Genomic DNA, 17,731 nt, shown 5'->3' with positions numbered 1-17,731 from the left:
GGCGTTGCCTTTGGATGAATAGGACCCTGTGGTGTGGAGGGCTGGATGAACAGTAGACGGTGGACGGGTGGTTGAACATGACCCCGTGGTGTGGAGGGTTGGATGAACAATAGACGGTGGAGGACTGGATGAACAGTAGATGGTGGAGGGGTGGTTGAATAGTAGCCGGTGGAGTAGCGCACGGTGGAGGCTGGATGAACAGGAGCCCGTGGAGGCTGGAGGAGGTCGACGGTAGCCCGTGGAGGCTGGAGGAGGTCGATGGTGGAGATGAACAGTATCCCGTGGAGTCCTGTTTTGCCGTGCGCCACACCCCTCCCGATGAATAGGACACCCGTTTCGACCGTAGTGCTCCAACACAAGTCCGTTTCGTCCGTTTTGCAGTACGCCACACCCCTCCCGATGAACAGGACCCCCGTTTCGACTGTAGCGCTCCAACAAAAGTCCGTTTCATCCGTTTTGCGGTATGCCACACCCCTCCCGATCAACAGGACCCCCGTTTCGACCATAGGAGGTCCGTTTCCTCCGTTTTGTGGTCCGCCACACCCCTCCCAATCAACAGGACCCCGCTCCAAATGTAGGAGGTCTACGCTAGGCCTCGTTTCCATCACCTGTTCCGTCCAAGCCCTCCCGATGACCACGACCATGTATTCCGTTCCGACCCAGCCGGTTGGCTCCCCATGAACATGACGACGAAGATGTTTCTCTGTTCCGACCCAGCCATGTACACGAGCCCTCGCCGTACGTATGCGCGAGTAGGCGTTCGAGACCCCGCCCTTATGTACACATACGTTGTCGTATTTTCTTTCTTGCACCCTGGCCGCTGTACATACGTGTACATGCTACGTGCGCGCCTCTACTCCGACACGTGCGCGCCTCTACAACAACCAGTATGTACGTACACGTTCGTGACCAGAATGACAACGCTACGTACGCTTCGACCAGGTGGGTCCCGACTGTCAGGCACTTCCTTGCGTGCGAAAATGTAGCTGGTGGGTCCCAGCAGTCAGAGGGGCGAATCGTTTTTTTTGCCCGGACGCACTTCCTTGCGTGCGAAGATGTAGCTGGTGGGTCCCAACAATCAGAGGGGTGAATCGTTTTTTTTTGCCCGGACGCACTTACTTGGGTGCAAAGATGTAGCTGGTGGGTCCCAGCAGCCAGGGGGAAACGTTTTTTTCGCGAAATACGGTGGCCCGTCCGGTGGGTCCCCACAGTCAGGTGGAGGAATAATTATTTTGCATGTAATAAGGAGGCACTTCCTTGCTGCGGCCATGGACCCAGCTGTCAGCCTCTCCACGTACAGTCCACGTCCGATGGAAGCCGTTCCTTGACCACGTTGACCACGCCGCGCCGAAAGCACTAGGGCGGTGGACAACAGCAAGGCCTAGGAAGGGGACGACACGGAGTCAGGGAAGACGCGGCAGTGGATGCCCACGCGTAGAGGAGTACGAGGGTTCACTGGTTCGCTGCAGTGTGAGGCTGCCGTCGTCATAGAATAACAAGGGGTGTGGGTGAGTAGAGGGATGGCCTGGCCAGCGGTGGGAGTAGTAGGGGCGGTGACGCCTCCGCCGCATCGCATACGGCCACGGGAGGCAGGAGCACGAGGCATGACTGGCGCTGGTTTGGGCGGCTGGAGCAAGAAGACTAGAGGTTGAAGAAGCACTACGGCCGTTGGATGGACATCGTACGGTCAATGGGGCTAGAATCATGCATATTGACTAAGTTGACAAAGCCCTCCGTCCCCGTCAACTTAGTAGGCCCACAAGTCAGCTTGCCACTATACTAGGTCCCAGCTAACAGGGGGAGTATTCATTTTTTTTGTGCGTAATAAGGAGGCACTTCCTTGCCTGCGAAGATATAGCTGGTGGGTCTGAGCTGTCAGCGGCGGTAACGTTTTTTTTTTGCGAAATACAGAGGCCCTTTCGGTGGGTCCCCGATGTCAGGTGGAGGAATCATTATTTTGCACGTGATAAGGAGGCATTTCCTTGCGTGCGCCCGTGGACCCAGCTGTTAGACTCTCCACGTACAGTCCACTTCAGATGCATGTCGGTTGTTGACCATGTTGACCAGGCCGCGCCGAGAGCACCAGGGCGGTGGACGATGGCGAGGCCTAGGAAGGGAACAACACAGAGGCAGGGAAGACTCGAAAGTTGTTTCCCATGAGGAGGGGAGTATGACTATACGAGGGTTTACTGGTTCATCTGCCATCGGTGGAGAATAACAGTAGGTGTGGGTGAGTAGAGGGATGGCTAGGCCAGTGATGGGAGTACGGTGGGGCGGTGAGGGCTGCGCGGCAGCACAGCCGGCCGCGGGGAGGAGGGAGTAGGAAGTCCTGCCTGTGCTTGTTTGAGCGGCTGGAGCAGGAAGAGCAGAGATTGAAGAAGCACGACGGCCGTTGGATGGACATCGTACGGTCACTGGAGCTAGAATCATTCATATTGACTAAGTTGACAAATCCCTCCGTCCCCGTCAACTTAGTATAGCCACAAGTCAGCCTCCCACCATGGTGGGTCCCAGCTAGCAGGGGGAGTATTCATTTTTCTGTGCGTAATAAGGAGGCACTTCCGGTGGGTCCGAGATGACAGCGGGGGGAATGTTTTTTCGCGAAATACGGTTGTCCGTCCAGTGGGTCCCAGTAGTCAGGGACAAACGTTTTTTCGCGAAATATGGTGGCCCGTCCGGTGGGTCCCAGCAGTCAAGGGGGAAACGTTTTTTCCGTGAAATACTGGTGGCCCGTCCAGTGGGTCCCTGATGTCAGGTGGAGGATTAATTATTTTGCACATAATAAGGAGGCACTTCCTTGCGGCTGCCGTGGACCCAGCTGTCAGCCTCTCCACGTACAGTACTCTTCCGATGGAAGTCGGTCGTTGACCACATTGACCACGCCGCACCAAGAGCACGACGGCGGTGGACAACGGCAAGGCCTAGGAAGGGGACGATGCAGAGCCGGGGAAGATGCGGCAGTGGATGCCCACGCAGAGAGGAGCACGAGGGTTCACTGGTTCGGTTGCGGTGTGAGGCTGCCGTTGCCACAGAATAACAGGGGGAGTGGGTGAGTGGAGGGATGGCCTGGCCAGCGGTGGGAGTAGTATGGGGACGGTGAGGCCTCCGCGGCAGCACAGCCGGCCACGGGAGGCACGAGCATGCGGCACGACCGGCGCTGCTTTGGGTGGCTGGGGCAAGAAGACCAGAGGTTGAAGAAGCACTACGGCCGTTGGATGGACATCATTGACCACGCCGCGCCGAGAGCACCAGGGCGGTGGATGATGGCGAGTCCTACAAAGGGAACGACACGGATCCGAGGAAGACACGGCAGTGGCTGCCCACGCGGTGGAGAGTAGGAGGGTTGACTGGTTCGGCTGCCGTCGTCGGAAAATAATAGGAGGTGTGGGTGAGTAGAGGGATAGACAGGCCAGGGATGCGAGTATGATGGGGCCGTGAGGCCTGCCCGGCAGCACTGCCGGCCACGGGAGGAGGGAGCTGGCGATTCCGACAGTGCTGGTTTGGGCGGCTGGGGCAGGAAGATCAGAGACTGAAGAAGCACGACTGCCGTTAGATTGACATCTAACGGTCTGACGCTGGTAGAGTCGATTGTTGACTAAGTTTCTTTTTTGCGAAACCTTGTGTATGCATGAAACATTTGCAAATCTGTATTCCACAAGTCAGCCTGCAAATCTGTGGCAGACAACATAAAGCCCATTTCCTATTTTTTATAATTTGCAGCCCATTTGCTAATTCTTAAGTAATTTATTACAACCCATTTTCTGCCCAGGTCTACGGTCAAAAGGTTCAACCTTATTTTGCATATTTTGGTGGAGTCTGAACTGTTGTAATCCCGAAATGATAAACATTTTTTTAAGAACTTATTGATTTGCCAAAAAAATCGTTTTTTTGTGATCAAATAAGACGTGGGACAATTGAGTTGGTTTAAGGGAAAACCAGTGGTAAAAAAATCAGCACTGGGTGGGAAAAAAACAAAAATAAGGATGTAAATATGAAAAGGGAATTTCATGTGTTTTCAATATAATGATACGTGTATATGAACTAGTAAAACTATAGGTGGAGATTAGAAAACGGATGTAGAACATGCGTTTCAAGAGGAAAATAGAACTGGGCTTTGTGTTTGATTCAGTAAAAAAACTGCCTGCGGATGTTGTAAGACAAAATATAACTAACGCTGGCGGGCCAGAGGCCAGTAGATACCTGCTGGATCTTTGTGCCCCGTTGTCGTCATGGGCTGGGCCTGTTAAAAACAAAACCAACCTTGGGTAGTCTGCAGCCCAGTTGAAACTTGCTCGACCTGAAAAAACAATATACGTGCTCAATAAACGAGAGAATTCTGCAAGTACAGACTAATAACTGGGATGCAGCACAGATATTGTTTTTTATCGTGATAATAAGTGCATGCACTTGTTTCGAAAAAATTGGAGAACTAGGAATTCAAACGGCGGGTGCTTATGCTACCCATCAAATAAAAATCAGGTGCCTGAAAATTCGTTTCGAAACAAATGATTCAGCTTTATATCCACACCGACCCTCGGCATGATGGTTGGACGCAAATGCAAGTTCATACCAAAAGATCGTTAACCACAATACCAACTTGCGGACAAGAAGGTAGTACAACTACCAATACCTAACTAACTTATAATCTTTTTACTCCTGGCCGTAGTGTTCGTCTGGTAGAAAATCTTGTAGAGGACCATTTCCCGCTCCTTCTCTTGCTCTAGGTCCCCGAGGTGGTACTAGTGCATCACCCAGTTGGTCCTCTGCTGGTTGAAATTCTTGTTGGTGTGCAGCACCAGAACCTTTTTTGCTACCCGTCTGCCGGCCGTTGACCATCACCGGCAAGGTATTGCCGGTCTTGTGCCACATCGCGTGCATGCCGCACTCCGAATGTATCTTGTGACGTGTCCACGTGCCCCTTTTGAACACCCTGGAATTGCGCTTGAAGAATTGCTTCCTGAGGCCACTCAGTGTGATACCTGCAGTATTGTGGAATATAGGTTTTAGTGTACGTAGTTGGTATTTTCATAACATTTTGGCATGTTGCAGTCACTTGTTTCACTTTTTATTAACTGTCAAATTGTAATTGGTTCACCAAGTCTACGTCTAAAAAGAAAAATAGAGCTATAAACAAAGGTATATGTTTGTGCAACTAGACGGTCGACCGGTGTCTTACCTGGAAGTTTCTCAGGTTGGGTGTAGCATATGGTGTGCTCGCTGTCGATGGTTGGTATGAACAAATCGATGAGAGACTGAAATCTCACGCTGTCAGCACTCAAGGTGCTTGATCAGCTCCTGATCCGTGGGATTAAACTTGATGTCAGCCGGCAGCACCGGCCAATCCTTCTTCGATTTGCATCGGTAATTCTAGTTATACGGTACTCAATGTATGATCAATTGACAGTTTTATGTGAATGATGAAAGATTTCGACAGATAAGTGATACTCCAAATCTGAAGTCCAGGATACCCGAACACGCCACCGGGATTCTTGTGTCACCTCAGGCGCAGCGTGTTGTCACGTTAATTCAATGTGTGGACATGATGAATAATTTGACCGACGTATACTAGTACTGCTACTGTACTACTTACTAGTCGTATTTATTGTCACAATTTATACATAGGTTTAACTAACAAGTACGCACTTGAAGCCTAACTGATATATATATATATATATATATGGCTTCTGCATAACATCCCCATCATCATTATCAGTACATCCTACGCAGGTGAGTTAGGATGCACTTGATCCCAGGAAGGTATCTATCCTTCAAACCAGAGGAATGCTTCAAACTAACAACAATACATAATATCCAACAAAAGAGGGCCGTGCTACAGCAGCATAATACATGGCTCAGTCTAGATATCAGCACGAATCAAGTTGTGCATATTTTCTGTTGGGATGAACCACATCGCCGCATGTCGGGTTTGCAAAAGCCATCCATCGCATGGAAGCTTGATGCCTTTCACACACTGAAGATTACCTGGCAACAAGCTGTGTTGATGAATCTATGGATATGGTGATTCATGAAACCCATGGTATGATGTGTAAACACAGCCCCCCCCCCCTCGCGAATGGAAGTTGCATAGCACAGTAATCATCACCAGTAATATGATCGATGAGTCATTGGATGATCGGATAATTGAGCCCGAGGAACAAGGAGGTGTTGTCGAGCCTGTAAATCCGCCTCCAGTTGAATACGCTTGGCCCAACGGAGCTGGGATCTTTATCGAACACGAAGTAACCATAGCCATCAATGTCACGAACGCCCCATGCATTGTACTGCATGTGGTTTGATGTAATGGTTTGGTCAATTTGGTACGTGCGAATGAGCATCAAATGACCGCCGTCAGCTGAACGAGCGATAAACCACCACCCATCGGTTGGTATGATTCCAGGTCCTGGAATCATGAAGGCCAGCGCATTTGCGTCTGCTGCAACAATTCAAATTGGAGACCAAAAGGACAAAAATAACAATCATGTTCAGAGTATGTGTGGAATTAAGATTATTATAACGGTGACACATATCATAGACAGATAATTGCAATGTCGTGGTCATAAACATACCCCAAGTTAAAAATATAAGCCAATGGCTTTCATATTCTGGCAACATGTCATGGTTCAAACATCATGTAACAATGAGAGGAAAACAGCTATGACAACGCCTACTCATATTCTACCATAGCACTTACTACTACTGTTCTCATATCAACTCTAAGCAATAACATGCATTCTGATAAAAATCTTGTAAACGAGAGTAACATATAGCAATCATGATGTTATGCTCATAATATGTATTCTAACAATCATTAGATGCCAATTGTTCTCATATCAACTCTAACAATAACATGTGTGGTCATAAAAATCTAGGAAATGAGAGGAACACATAGCAATGATGTGGTTATAGACATGCTATGCATTCTAAATTTGTAAAAAATGAACAGGCAGTCGTATTCATAAGGTAAAGATGAGATGAGATAGAACAATTACACGATGATAGATTCCACCAGTATAGGCAGCCAATATGTGCGTCGACCGCGTAAATGATGCCATCGTGCACTATAGCATCAGACAGAAATGTTGCCTCAACAGGATTGATGATGAGCCATAACCATGTATGGCGACCAGATTCCAGATAGACTAATACCATGTTGAACAAGGCAATGAGCTTGTAATCCATGTAGTCTTCTGATGGTGTGGGCACTTCACAGATTACAACTTTCTGCAAACAGAGGTCGAGCCAAAAGCTTGACGCGTCTCGTGCGTAGTAGGCAGGAGTGTCCGGCGGGGCGCGAGGCTCGATGTCGGTGGTATACAACAATGGAAGGGTGATCTCTCACTGGGTGTAGATATCCACGAGACGCCACGGACTACCGGTGTGGTGGATGAGGACGATCCAGCTGGCCTACATGCCCTCCCAGTAGTGGCCGCGCATGAGGGACAGGTGGACGGGTAGTGGTAGCATGTCGAGGGGCACCACAACAACCTCCGTAGGATCGTCAAGTCGGTGTCTGGGCCACCTGCAAGGATCGGGCTTCAGCAAGCAGGGTGTCTTGAAAATAGCCGGCCGGTTGCAGACGAGTAGACGGTACAAAGACACCGAGCATGCGGCTAGACGGACAGTGCTTAGTAGGTCCATACGACTACAGATCTGCTCCAAGAGAACATCGGGGAGGGAATTCCAATCGCGGCTCTGCGTGTCAGTCGGTTCTGCCGTTGGGGTTTTCGGTGCCTGCGAGCCAGCGGGGAAGTGGATTCGGGCGGGCGAGCGAAGAAGCTTCTCCTTGTGTGGCCGAGCAGTGAGCGGGGGGGTATGGTACGCGCGAGCTACCAAGGAAGATGGTGCGGGCAGGCGAGCAGTGAGCGGGAGTAAATGGTGTGCGTCCAACGATGGGGAAGAGAGGAGGAAGAAGAAGAGAGAAGGAAGAAGACTGGAAGACGGGGAAGAAAGTGCATTAAATCTCAATTCTAATAGTACTACTACCAGGATATACCGTCCTTCGGAGTGTAAATAGTTACACCGATGACATGTGGGTCTACCACAAGAGGGCCCATATGTCAGTTAATGGAGGACATAGGTGCGTATGCGTATTTGCGGAAGCATGCTCTACTGGCAAACATGATGGCAGTACTGGGTAAGGCTGATTTAGTAACAACAACATGCTGGTTCAGCTTATTAATTACGTGTCCCATCTGCTGCAGCGTGTATTGTCACTTCACTGCGAAGACTAGTTGAATAGTTCTCTCTGACCGAGATGGGGAAAAATGGACCGCGAGGACTTCCTTTCTACAGTATCCCTATGCCTCTATGCTCACTTCACTCATTTTGCTCCGTACATAGTCACTTGTTGAAATCTGTAGAAAGACAAATACTCTATATTTGGGAATAGAGGGAGGTTTTTACTCCGTACTATTTGGGAACAGAGGGAGTATCAACATATGGAGGGAACAGAGGAAGCTTGAAATATGAACATGTCAATGGCAGGGAGTAAGCCCCATGCATGCATGCATGCATGCAACATGCAACACTCACACGTACACATGGACGCACGCAACACTCACGCACCCATGCGGCACACAGCACACGACGCAACACACACAGCTCACGCTCAAGTGCTCAACCTACTCCCTACGTCCGTGAAAGACTGTACATTTAGAGATTTACACATTCACCAGGGCATAATTAACGCCCAAAAGTAGTAGACTTGTGTGCGCATGCGACCATTGAGATAAGAAGATTAAATGAAGGCCGTTGCATGCTGTAATTAAGGATAGACATGTAGCCTATACCTACAACACAAGTTGGTGCATTAGTCAATCAATATCGATTTAGATTAAAGGCTAAATGCATTAGAAGTGTAGATGTACATTATGTACCACACTCTTTGTTTTGTAGCCGATGTACACTCTTTGTTGGAAGACCGAGGGAGGACACGTGCATGCACTCACATACACAGCCAGGGCAGTTCACGCGCAAGGGTTGGACTGTGTCGCACCTGCGTAAAGTTTTGTTTAACTGATTTCTTTGCACTGCCAACTAACAGGTGGGACCCAGAAACCAGGTGACAATTTAACCAGTCAACAAAGTGGCACGTCGACTATGTGGCCGGTCAGTAGAGTGCAATACGGTGCTGTACGATGAGCTAGTGATCGTATAATCGCCGCAAAACTATATATAGTGACCGTAAAGAGCGTATTGTTACATACGTTGACCGCCAGTATATTTTTCTCGTTTCAAATTAAGCCATATTAATCGGAAAGGACACAGTATGGACTACTACTAGTATTAGTACTCCTTTGATGTGTCCCGTCAACTCGCTGAACGAGGAGAAGCTTGCTTACTACCCCTCTCCCTCGCCCACGCGCGCGGTGGTTCGCAGGACGAGGAGAGGGTTATGACTACATCGCCCTCTCCCTCTCCCTCCCTCTCCCTCTCCCTCGCCCTCGCCCTCGCCCTAGCAGTGGACGTGCAGCAGTTCAATCAGTGTCAGATTGCCAGAAGCATATTGTATTGTAGTATCATCATTGTTGGACCTTCCGAAGAGGCAAAGAGCCAAGTGCAAGGTTCACACGAGTACGAACTGTTGAACCTCCCGAAGAGGCAAAGATCCAAACGCAAGGTTTTATAGGAGTTGTCATCCTGGTAGGAGTGTACTACAAGTATAGCGAACGATGCTACTGTATGATGCCGCCACGTCATGTATGTCCAAAGATGTGCCACCTTTTTTCTCAAAGAGCATGTTGGAGCCCGTGCAACAACCACACAAGTTGCACGTACACATAACACATTTACTAGTAATAAATTCTAAAGGACAAATGCCAGTATGACACACAAGTTCATCTCCAATTCATGTGATAAATTTGTGCACGACTAGTCTACATATATTCACAGCGCTACCGTTCACAATTACCGTAGTCCACTTGCAAGATATAGTTGGGCTACATGCATGTCCTCCTCCAGGTTCCAGACCCAGGTGTTCTTCATGGATAGCACGATCCTTAGTGGTGGGCAACGGGAATCATTGTCACAACTTTCTAGTCCGGTTCCACACGATCGAGACTCATCCAAGCTGAAGCGGCATAAATTAGGGATAGCGTGTCCCAGTATGTCGTTCATCCGGCGGTGCGCAATGAAGACACAACCATGCTTCATGAACAACAGGCCTTCCGTGTCGTGCATGGAAGGTAGCATCCACTTCACAATGGGGTAGATGTCCCCGATGAAAAGCGAGTACTCTCCAGGAGTGTTCCTCGGCACCCACATAGCATCATGGGGGTCGAACTCGACACCGTTCATCTGGTACACGCGGCATCCCAGATCTGCACACATGGTGACGTACATAGTCAAGGTCCATGCATAATAATGTTGTGCTCAAATATGGCGGTCAGTAATACTGTGCAGCAAATAGTACTACTCCGGTATAGAGGAAGTAAAATAACCGGCTAGCTATACGGATGAGATAGTAAGACATGGAAAAACAAAAATGGTGGCAGCTAGTGGGTTCAAGTCTTCAAGGGCCTAGCTAGCTATACGAGTCCTCCAAGGTAAAAAGTACTCCTACTAGTACTAAGTATACTACTAGTACAACAATGAAAGAGAAGGCGAGAGGGTTAAAAAATGGAATACCTGGGTAGATGGTGACGGTCCGATCGTGGTAGATTGTGTGACCATGTTGCACATCAGTGGTACCATGGGTAACGACAGCTAAGATAGTTGATCCCAATATGCCAAAGTCAGCTACACGGTTCCAGGTTAGACCGAATCGCGGATGCAAATGCACATCCAGGATCGGCGATCTTATTTTGATCGGGGGATGAGTGGTCCCTGTAAAATAATTGTCGCGGAAACTGATCCACGAACACCTATGAGACCGGCGGACCATGCCCCTTTCGGTTCGGTGGGGGGCGAAGATCGCACGAAGAGCGGATCGAGGCGAAGCACACGAGCGGTTTTACCCAGCTTCGGAGCTCTCCAGAGAGATAACACTCCTACTGCTGCATGTCTGAGTGTATTGAGTTCTTGCTCGGGAGCGCTGAGTGCTATAGTACACACTAGTTGCTAACGAGACCGAGCGTGAGTGTTTTTCTGCCTTCCGAACCCCCCTCTACGTTGCGCATGGGCCTTCTTTTATATGCTAAAGGGGTCTCCGACATGTGGCAACGTAGACAAGGGTAAAAATGGAAAAGGAAGTGCGGTTGGTACAACTACCTGTACAGTGTATCGTACCTAACCCTGACGGCAGGGGACAAAGGCATTAAATGCCCGTCTACGTCGCCCAAATAGTGCAAAAAGGGACCGTCAGGGACGCCACCGCTCGCCACGATGGCAATCTTGTCAGCGTCGCTTGCCACTGCGCACCGCTGGCTGCACAGCCTCTTGCCACGCTCGCCTGGAAAGGCCCCAGAGCGACACGTTGGTGGATGTGCTGGAGCATGGGTACAGAGTGGTAGCCTGCCGCGAAAGCGCCTTGCCACGGTCGTTCTCTTGTCGCGTCTGGAAGCTTGTCGCTCATCGGGCCTTGCCGGGACGCGTGGCGAGTCGCGGCAAGTTCCTTGAGATGCCTTGGTTGGCCTTCCCGGCAAGCTCCTCTTGCCGGGGCCTTGTCTCCTTGGCTTGAATACTTTGTTCTCGAATGGCTCCAAAGGAACCACGGAGGACCTTGGCAGTCACCCGGCAAGCCTTGCCGCGGGGTGCTGCAACTGCCCGTGCACAAGTTCGGGATACTAGGGTACCCCTACTCTAGTACACCGACAATAATGGAGTACCGTTAGGGATGCAAATGATGGTTTGTGTATTCTGTTTGTAATCTCCCGTACCGTAGGATTGCAACCAGATGAAACAAGTCCCCTGGCTTGTCACCGCGAAGATGCGGCCTAGATGGCGCACGGCGCCTTCGAACGTGTAGGGGTACAAATCTGCCGTCGCCAACATGCGCCAGCCTCTGTCGTTACTGCGTCTTGCATTGATGGCAATCCTTAGGTCGAACACCGCGATGAGATAGTAATCGTCGTAGCCGCGTCGCTCTGTCGGCGGGTCCGCAATTGCTATCTTCTTCAATCTCATGTAGGCATCATCATACGTATTCAAGCCCAGCCAGTCCGGAAGGCCGATCCCAATGGTGGAGAAGGGGTTAACCGAAACGGCCGCACTGCTGTGGATGTTGTGCAAAATGATGGTGGTATCCGGCCGGAGGTATGCAAGCCAATCTTCGTTGGCACCGACCTAGACCTATATATAAGACGGTGGGCAGCGGAGAAATTACGGGATGGAAATGGAATAACTAAGTACTACATGATCAAACTCCATTACTGACCTGCTCATCGAACAAAATCCGACTACCTCTCAACATTGGCAACTCTAGCGGAGTCAACGTGCAAAAATGGCCAGGGAGCGGTGGACTATTCGAAGGATTGTTCCATAGAAGAACCTTCTCCTCGAGGACGCATGGAAGACCAACAAGCATGGCCTTTTCCCAAGCCTATTTAAGCAGCATCTTGAAAAAGTTGGTGCAGGAAGCACCGAGTCTTGCAGCGGTGAGGACGTCGGAGCGGCGTGCGATTTCTCCGAGAGGATCATCGTCCAAGGGCTCCCAGCCCCGACGAGGAGGAGAACCGCCTGGCGAATCCATGGGAGTAGCGACGAACTGCCTTCTCTTCGGGGGGAGGGGAACTGGCGAGGAGGAGATAAGAGCGTAGTAACCGCAAGGCCTCGTCCCTTCCAACTGTAGATCGTTCCTCACCGAAGGGGTGAGGCTATTATTTACTACTAGTACTAGCATTATGGAACATTATGGGATTGCATTATACTGTAAATAATAGCACTAGTAAGAAATTTTTGGCATTAGGTAGTAGTTTTTGGCGTGGATTAAGAAATATTGGGTATGTTTTTGCCATTTTTTGTACACGCCAACTAGTGTCAAAAAATGTCTTACATTATGTGACGGAGGAGTACGTACTCGTACTGTAGCAGTACCAGTACTACTTTTCTCAACTAGTAGTGCGATGTACTGTACTTCTAGTCTACTCTAGTATAGTGCACCAGTTTTGAACTCTTGAATCTCAGGGCCAAGGAGCTACAGTTGGAAGTGGAGGGTACTATTGTTCTCTAGAACCATCGCTGTACTATCAATGCAGGGGAAGTACACCTGCGTAGTGGCCTAGTGGGTACTCTCGGTGCTATATTCAGCCGCTCCTTTCGTGTAGCAGTAGCTGGCCTACTCAGCCGCTCCTCTCAGGCACACACTAGCAGCCTGTTTATCAGCGACGGTTACTGCGGGGCAGAACATTTGAGTTATTTGTTACAGCGAGACTAGGCTTTTCGTTTCCATTTGTGGAGGTGTAATGGATCTCGTCGAACTTTGTTAGTAGTTCCTTCTTTATGAATGAGATGAAGCAAAGCTTTTGCCTCCATTTAAAAAAACACGTCAAGAGGAATTTCTTTTATAGTAGAGCCAATAATGGACGTACCAAAAATAAAGTTAGTCATAGTCTAGCTGCCTATGTGTGTTGTACTCCTCGGACTGCGGTGTGGTTAGGAGGAGGTACAGACGAAATTGTGAACTTGTGCAAGGATGATTCACCACCTTAAGTAATGATATTTTCCTTTCCTCCCGCAAAAAAAAGAGCCGATAATGGAGTGAAGTCCATGAGTGCAACGCCACAAGCTATAGAGTAGAAGTAGAGCACTTTACGTACGGAGCCATATTGCACAGTTCCCAATGCCCTGCCAGGCTTTTCCGGCTCCTCGGGCTTAATTGGGAGGCCCTAGTTTAAATATGCTACCTGCCTCTGTTGGAAAAGGCAGTGCCTAGGAGGCGCTTAGGCACTCCTAGGCGCTAGCCAATGACCCAACGCCTCGCCTAGGGCATAAGCAGAAGTCTAGGCAGAGCAAGTAAGAAATTGTGTACCCAAGCAAGAAATCATGCCATATTGCACTAATATGCCAAAAGGGCCATATTCAAATCATAGTAGCTGGTCGTTAACATGCTTATATGCCTAAATTAATAAAATACACATATAATAACCACATATACACCCTAATAGTAAAAATTATATAATCGCCAAGGTTGCGCCTAGGGCGCTTAAGCACTGCTTAGGCACTAGGCGAAGGCAAACCGCCTCGCTTACGCCTACCGCTTTTTCCAACCTTGTTAGGCGATGAGGAAGCTGATGAGGAAGCTGCAAGCGAGGTGCGGGTAGGGTGAGCACGCGAGCCACGAGATGCTGGGAAGGAAAACCCGTTCACGTGGCTAGGTTGTCCAGTGCACCCAGATTGTGGGGCCACACGTCCGTTTGACTTCAAAACTCAAACTACTCATGTAAAATATGGGTTGCAGCAAAGTGTAGTAGTACTATTTTAAAAAAAAAGGCTGCCATGCGTTCGGCTGGGATCGAACCCACAAAACGAGGTATACACTCCCGCGACCACTAGTAGTACTCGTTGGTGTACAACGCAAACTAGAATCGCCTTTTGTCGCTAGTAGTACGTACATTGTTCCTTACAAGAAACCCCTATTAATGCAAGAAACCACTAAAATGCCAAGAAACTACTACCACTTGCATACGTGGCAGACTTAAGATAAGACTACCTTATCAACCATTGTACATGCTCTTACCAACAAAAATCCTCGAGTGACCTCCTAACTCCGGCCCGTCCACCTAGTAATCCTCGGCCAGGGGACGCAGCTCCCATCGTCGGCAGAAGGCGAGGTCAAAACCGCCAGCGTGCGGAGCCCATGTTGCGGCAGCCCGGATGCCAGCTCCGTCCGGTGCTCGCGGCCGCTAGCTAGCTAAGATAGCTTCATCCAGCTGCTTGTCTGCAAGGTTTGCTAGTTAGATTGGCACGACATCGTGGCGGCTTGCTCGCGCGCACCGTGCTCAGGCCAGCCATCTGGCTCGAGCGAAGGCCAGCAGGGCGGCTTGCTCGCTCGTGAGTCACGCTCGGGCCAGCCTGCCAACCAGTGTGGAGGCCAGCGCGGCGTCCGGCCCATCCGGCGGAGCGGCGGCCAACTCGCTCATCACCGGCGCCACTGACGAACACGCATCAGTACTGTTTGAAGTAATGTTCAGGAAAAATAATGATTTGAGGGGGAGTAACAGGATAGAAGGTCAGATGTGGGTCCCTCGTGTCAACGGTCAAACAAAATGTGTTGGTTTAAGCTGCCTCGTCAGCACGGACGTGTGGGCCAACCCTGTCATAAATGGGTTTAAATGAACCTAATAGGTAGGAGTACTAGGTAGTAGTTTTTTGCGTGGATTAAGAAATTTTGGGTATGTTTTTGCTATTTTTTGTACAATAGACTCTTCCTAGGGCTAGTTGAAAGTGGTAGTTTTTAGTTAAATACTCTACATATTGTAAGTAGGAGCGAAAGTTAAGCTTTGGAAGCCAATAAGCAAGGCTAGTTACATAGTGCATATGTGTACATGATTGAAAGTAAATATCAACCATGAGCGACTAATATCTTGATGGAAAACTCGAAACTATGGAATACTTGGAAAAAATGCATGGTTGGAAATATTAGCAATGTTCATGTCTGTTGCAACGAATCATAATTAGAATAATACTTATTCACAAACTTGGTACAAAACACTCTAATTTTGATATACATATGTTTCAATTAGAATATATTCCTTGGGCTGCTTTGGTGAGGTCAGGGAGGGATGTGGTTGGTTTTACGATACTAATTATGGGTTTTTCTGCAAATTGGTAGACAACTGGGATGTTGGTGAGAAAGGGCAACAACTTACCTCACAATCGTTAGATGTAGATCTAATGGTCAGAAATGATGGATGGCAGACACACCAGCATCACCAACTTAGTCTTGTGTAGGAGTACTAGCAAGATCCATGCATTGCACGAAAAATCAAGATGCATTTTTTTATAAAACACTTGTTGTGATTGACCCTTGTGGGAGTAATCCCATGTGTTAAAACTAATGATATCTCGAGAAATATGAGATAAGGTGAAGAGGAGTGGGGTGTGGTGGTGGTTGGTGGTCGGACTGAGCAGAGGCATGGGGATTGACGACGCCGGCAGCGGCCACCAGGCCAGTTTGTTCCAGAGGCTTCCTTTCTTAATTGCTCAACAATGAGGTTTGTTGGAGATAGGGATGAACGAGCGAAGGCCTTGTCTGCAAATGTGGAGAGGGGTGCGGGTATATTTTAGTTTAATTTCTATCCGTCAGATATAGATCGGACGGTCTATATTGCAAGATGGCAGACATACCATCATCACCACCTCGGTTCTTTATAAGAGAAGAAATATAAGTATGGAGATACAAACGTATTATCGATACTTTCTTCCGTAAACTAGCATCTACATTCTATTCAATGCCTCGACATGTGGGGCCTTAGCACAATGACTTCTTGACTGTGTAAAACAAAGATTTTCCCGTCGCCGACAAGGAGGGGGTGACGGCGGCGCGCTTTTTGGCTTGCTCTAGTCCTAGTAGTCATGCTAGGTGGTATAATCACGTGTAGATTTATTCTTTTTCATGTCTCGTGTTCGCCGTACTGCCACGACTGTTGATGAATAGACGGTAAGTTATTCACGGGGAAACCCTTGATGAGCGTGTTTGCGAGAGAGAGAGAGAGACAGTGTGCGTGTGTGATATGTTAGAGACTGAGGCAATGATAACAGATTCTTTGTGTCTATGTGTGTGGAGGATAGAGAAAGATATGTACATGGGGTTTTGTGTTGTGTAATGTGGAGACACATATACATAATTAGAGAGTGAGTATGTGATATACACATGCGGGCATGGGGAGAGATGAGGATCCAGATAAATGGGTGTTTGTGCGTGTTTGTGTGTGTTTGTGCACGCGTTTGTGTGTGAGAGGGAGAGAGTGTACGTGGAGTAGAGAGACCACTGATGATGTAAACCTAGTATAAGGGAAGGGGGAATGGTGTGACATGTGTAGTAGCGGGATAGCACGGGTGCGGGCTGGGGGAGCAGACTATTTGGAAGAGACATCGAGTGTGTGTGTGGGAGAGGGGTGTGAGAGAGAGAGAAAGAGAGAGCTAGCGACGGAGAGAGAGAGAGAGAGGAAGAGAGGGGGTGAGAGGGGTCGTTTGTGTCCATAAATGGCGTATAGATAGGGAGACAATGTTGATGTTGTCCGAAATTGACCTATGAACGGAGACGCAAGGGAAGCGAGTCATCGTGTGTGTGATAGGGACTTCATGAGAGATCTAGAATAGATGGTGTAGAGAACAATGTGCAAAATCAAGAACGATTATACATTAGGGAGCTATGCAAAGAGTCACGACATATATGTATGCAGGGAAGGAGTTGAGGCAGGTCCGCATGTGGGAGAGATAGAAAGAGGAGAGTGGTGCACAAGGAGACAAAGTGTGCTTGTTTGCAGTGGGGGTGGTGTGTGAGGTGAGTGTGCGAGAACCACATAACCAGGGAGATAGACATTTGGGGGCGACGTTTTGTGTGTATGGGAAATATACACTCTACATAGTGTGTGTGCTTGGGTAAGAGAGATAGCGGGAGACCTAGAGAGTGAGGGAAGAGATGTGTGCATGACAGAGAGACGAAGTGATAGAGACCTATGTTGGGGTCCGGACTTTACAAGAGAGAGGGGTGTTAATGTGCTCGTGTGTTGGTGTTTGGGGGAGAGAACAACTTCTCTATATCTGTATGTGTGTGTGGTGGTGGGGGAGGGGGTGACTTCAGATAAAGAGTGAGGTGTTTATATTTGAGGGACTTTAGCGTAATTGAGAT

The sequence above is a fragment of the Triticum dicoccoides genome, chromosome 4B, assembly GCF_002162155.2.
Source record: "Triticum dicoccoides isolate Atlit2015 ecotype Zavitan chromosome 4B, WEW_v2.0, whole genome shotgun sequence".
In the NCBI taxonomy this organism is placed as follows: Eukaryota; Viridiplantae; Streptophyta; class Magnoliopsida; order Poales; family Poaceae; genus Triticum; species Triticum dicoccoides.
This window is presented reverse-complemented; position numbering follows the sequence as displayed.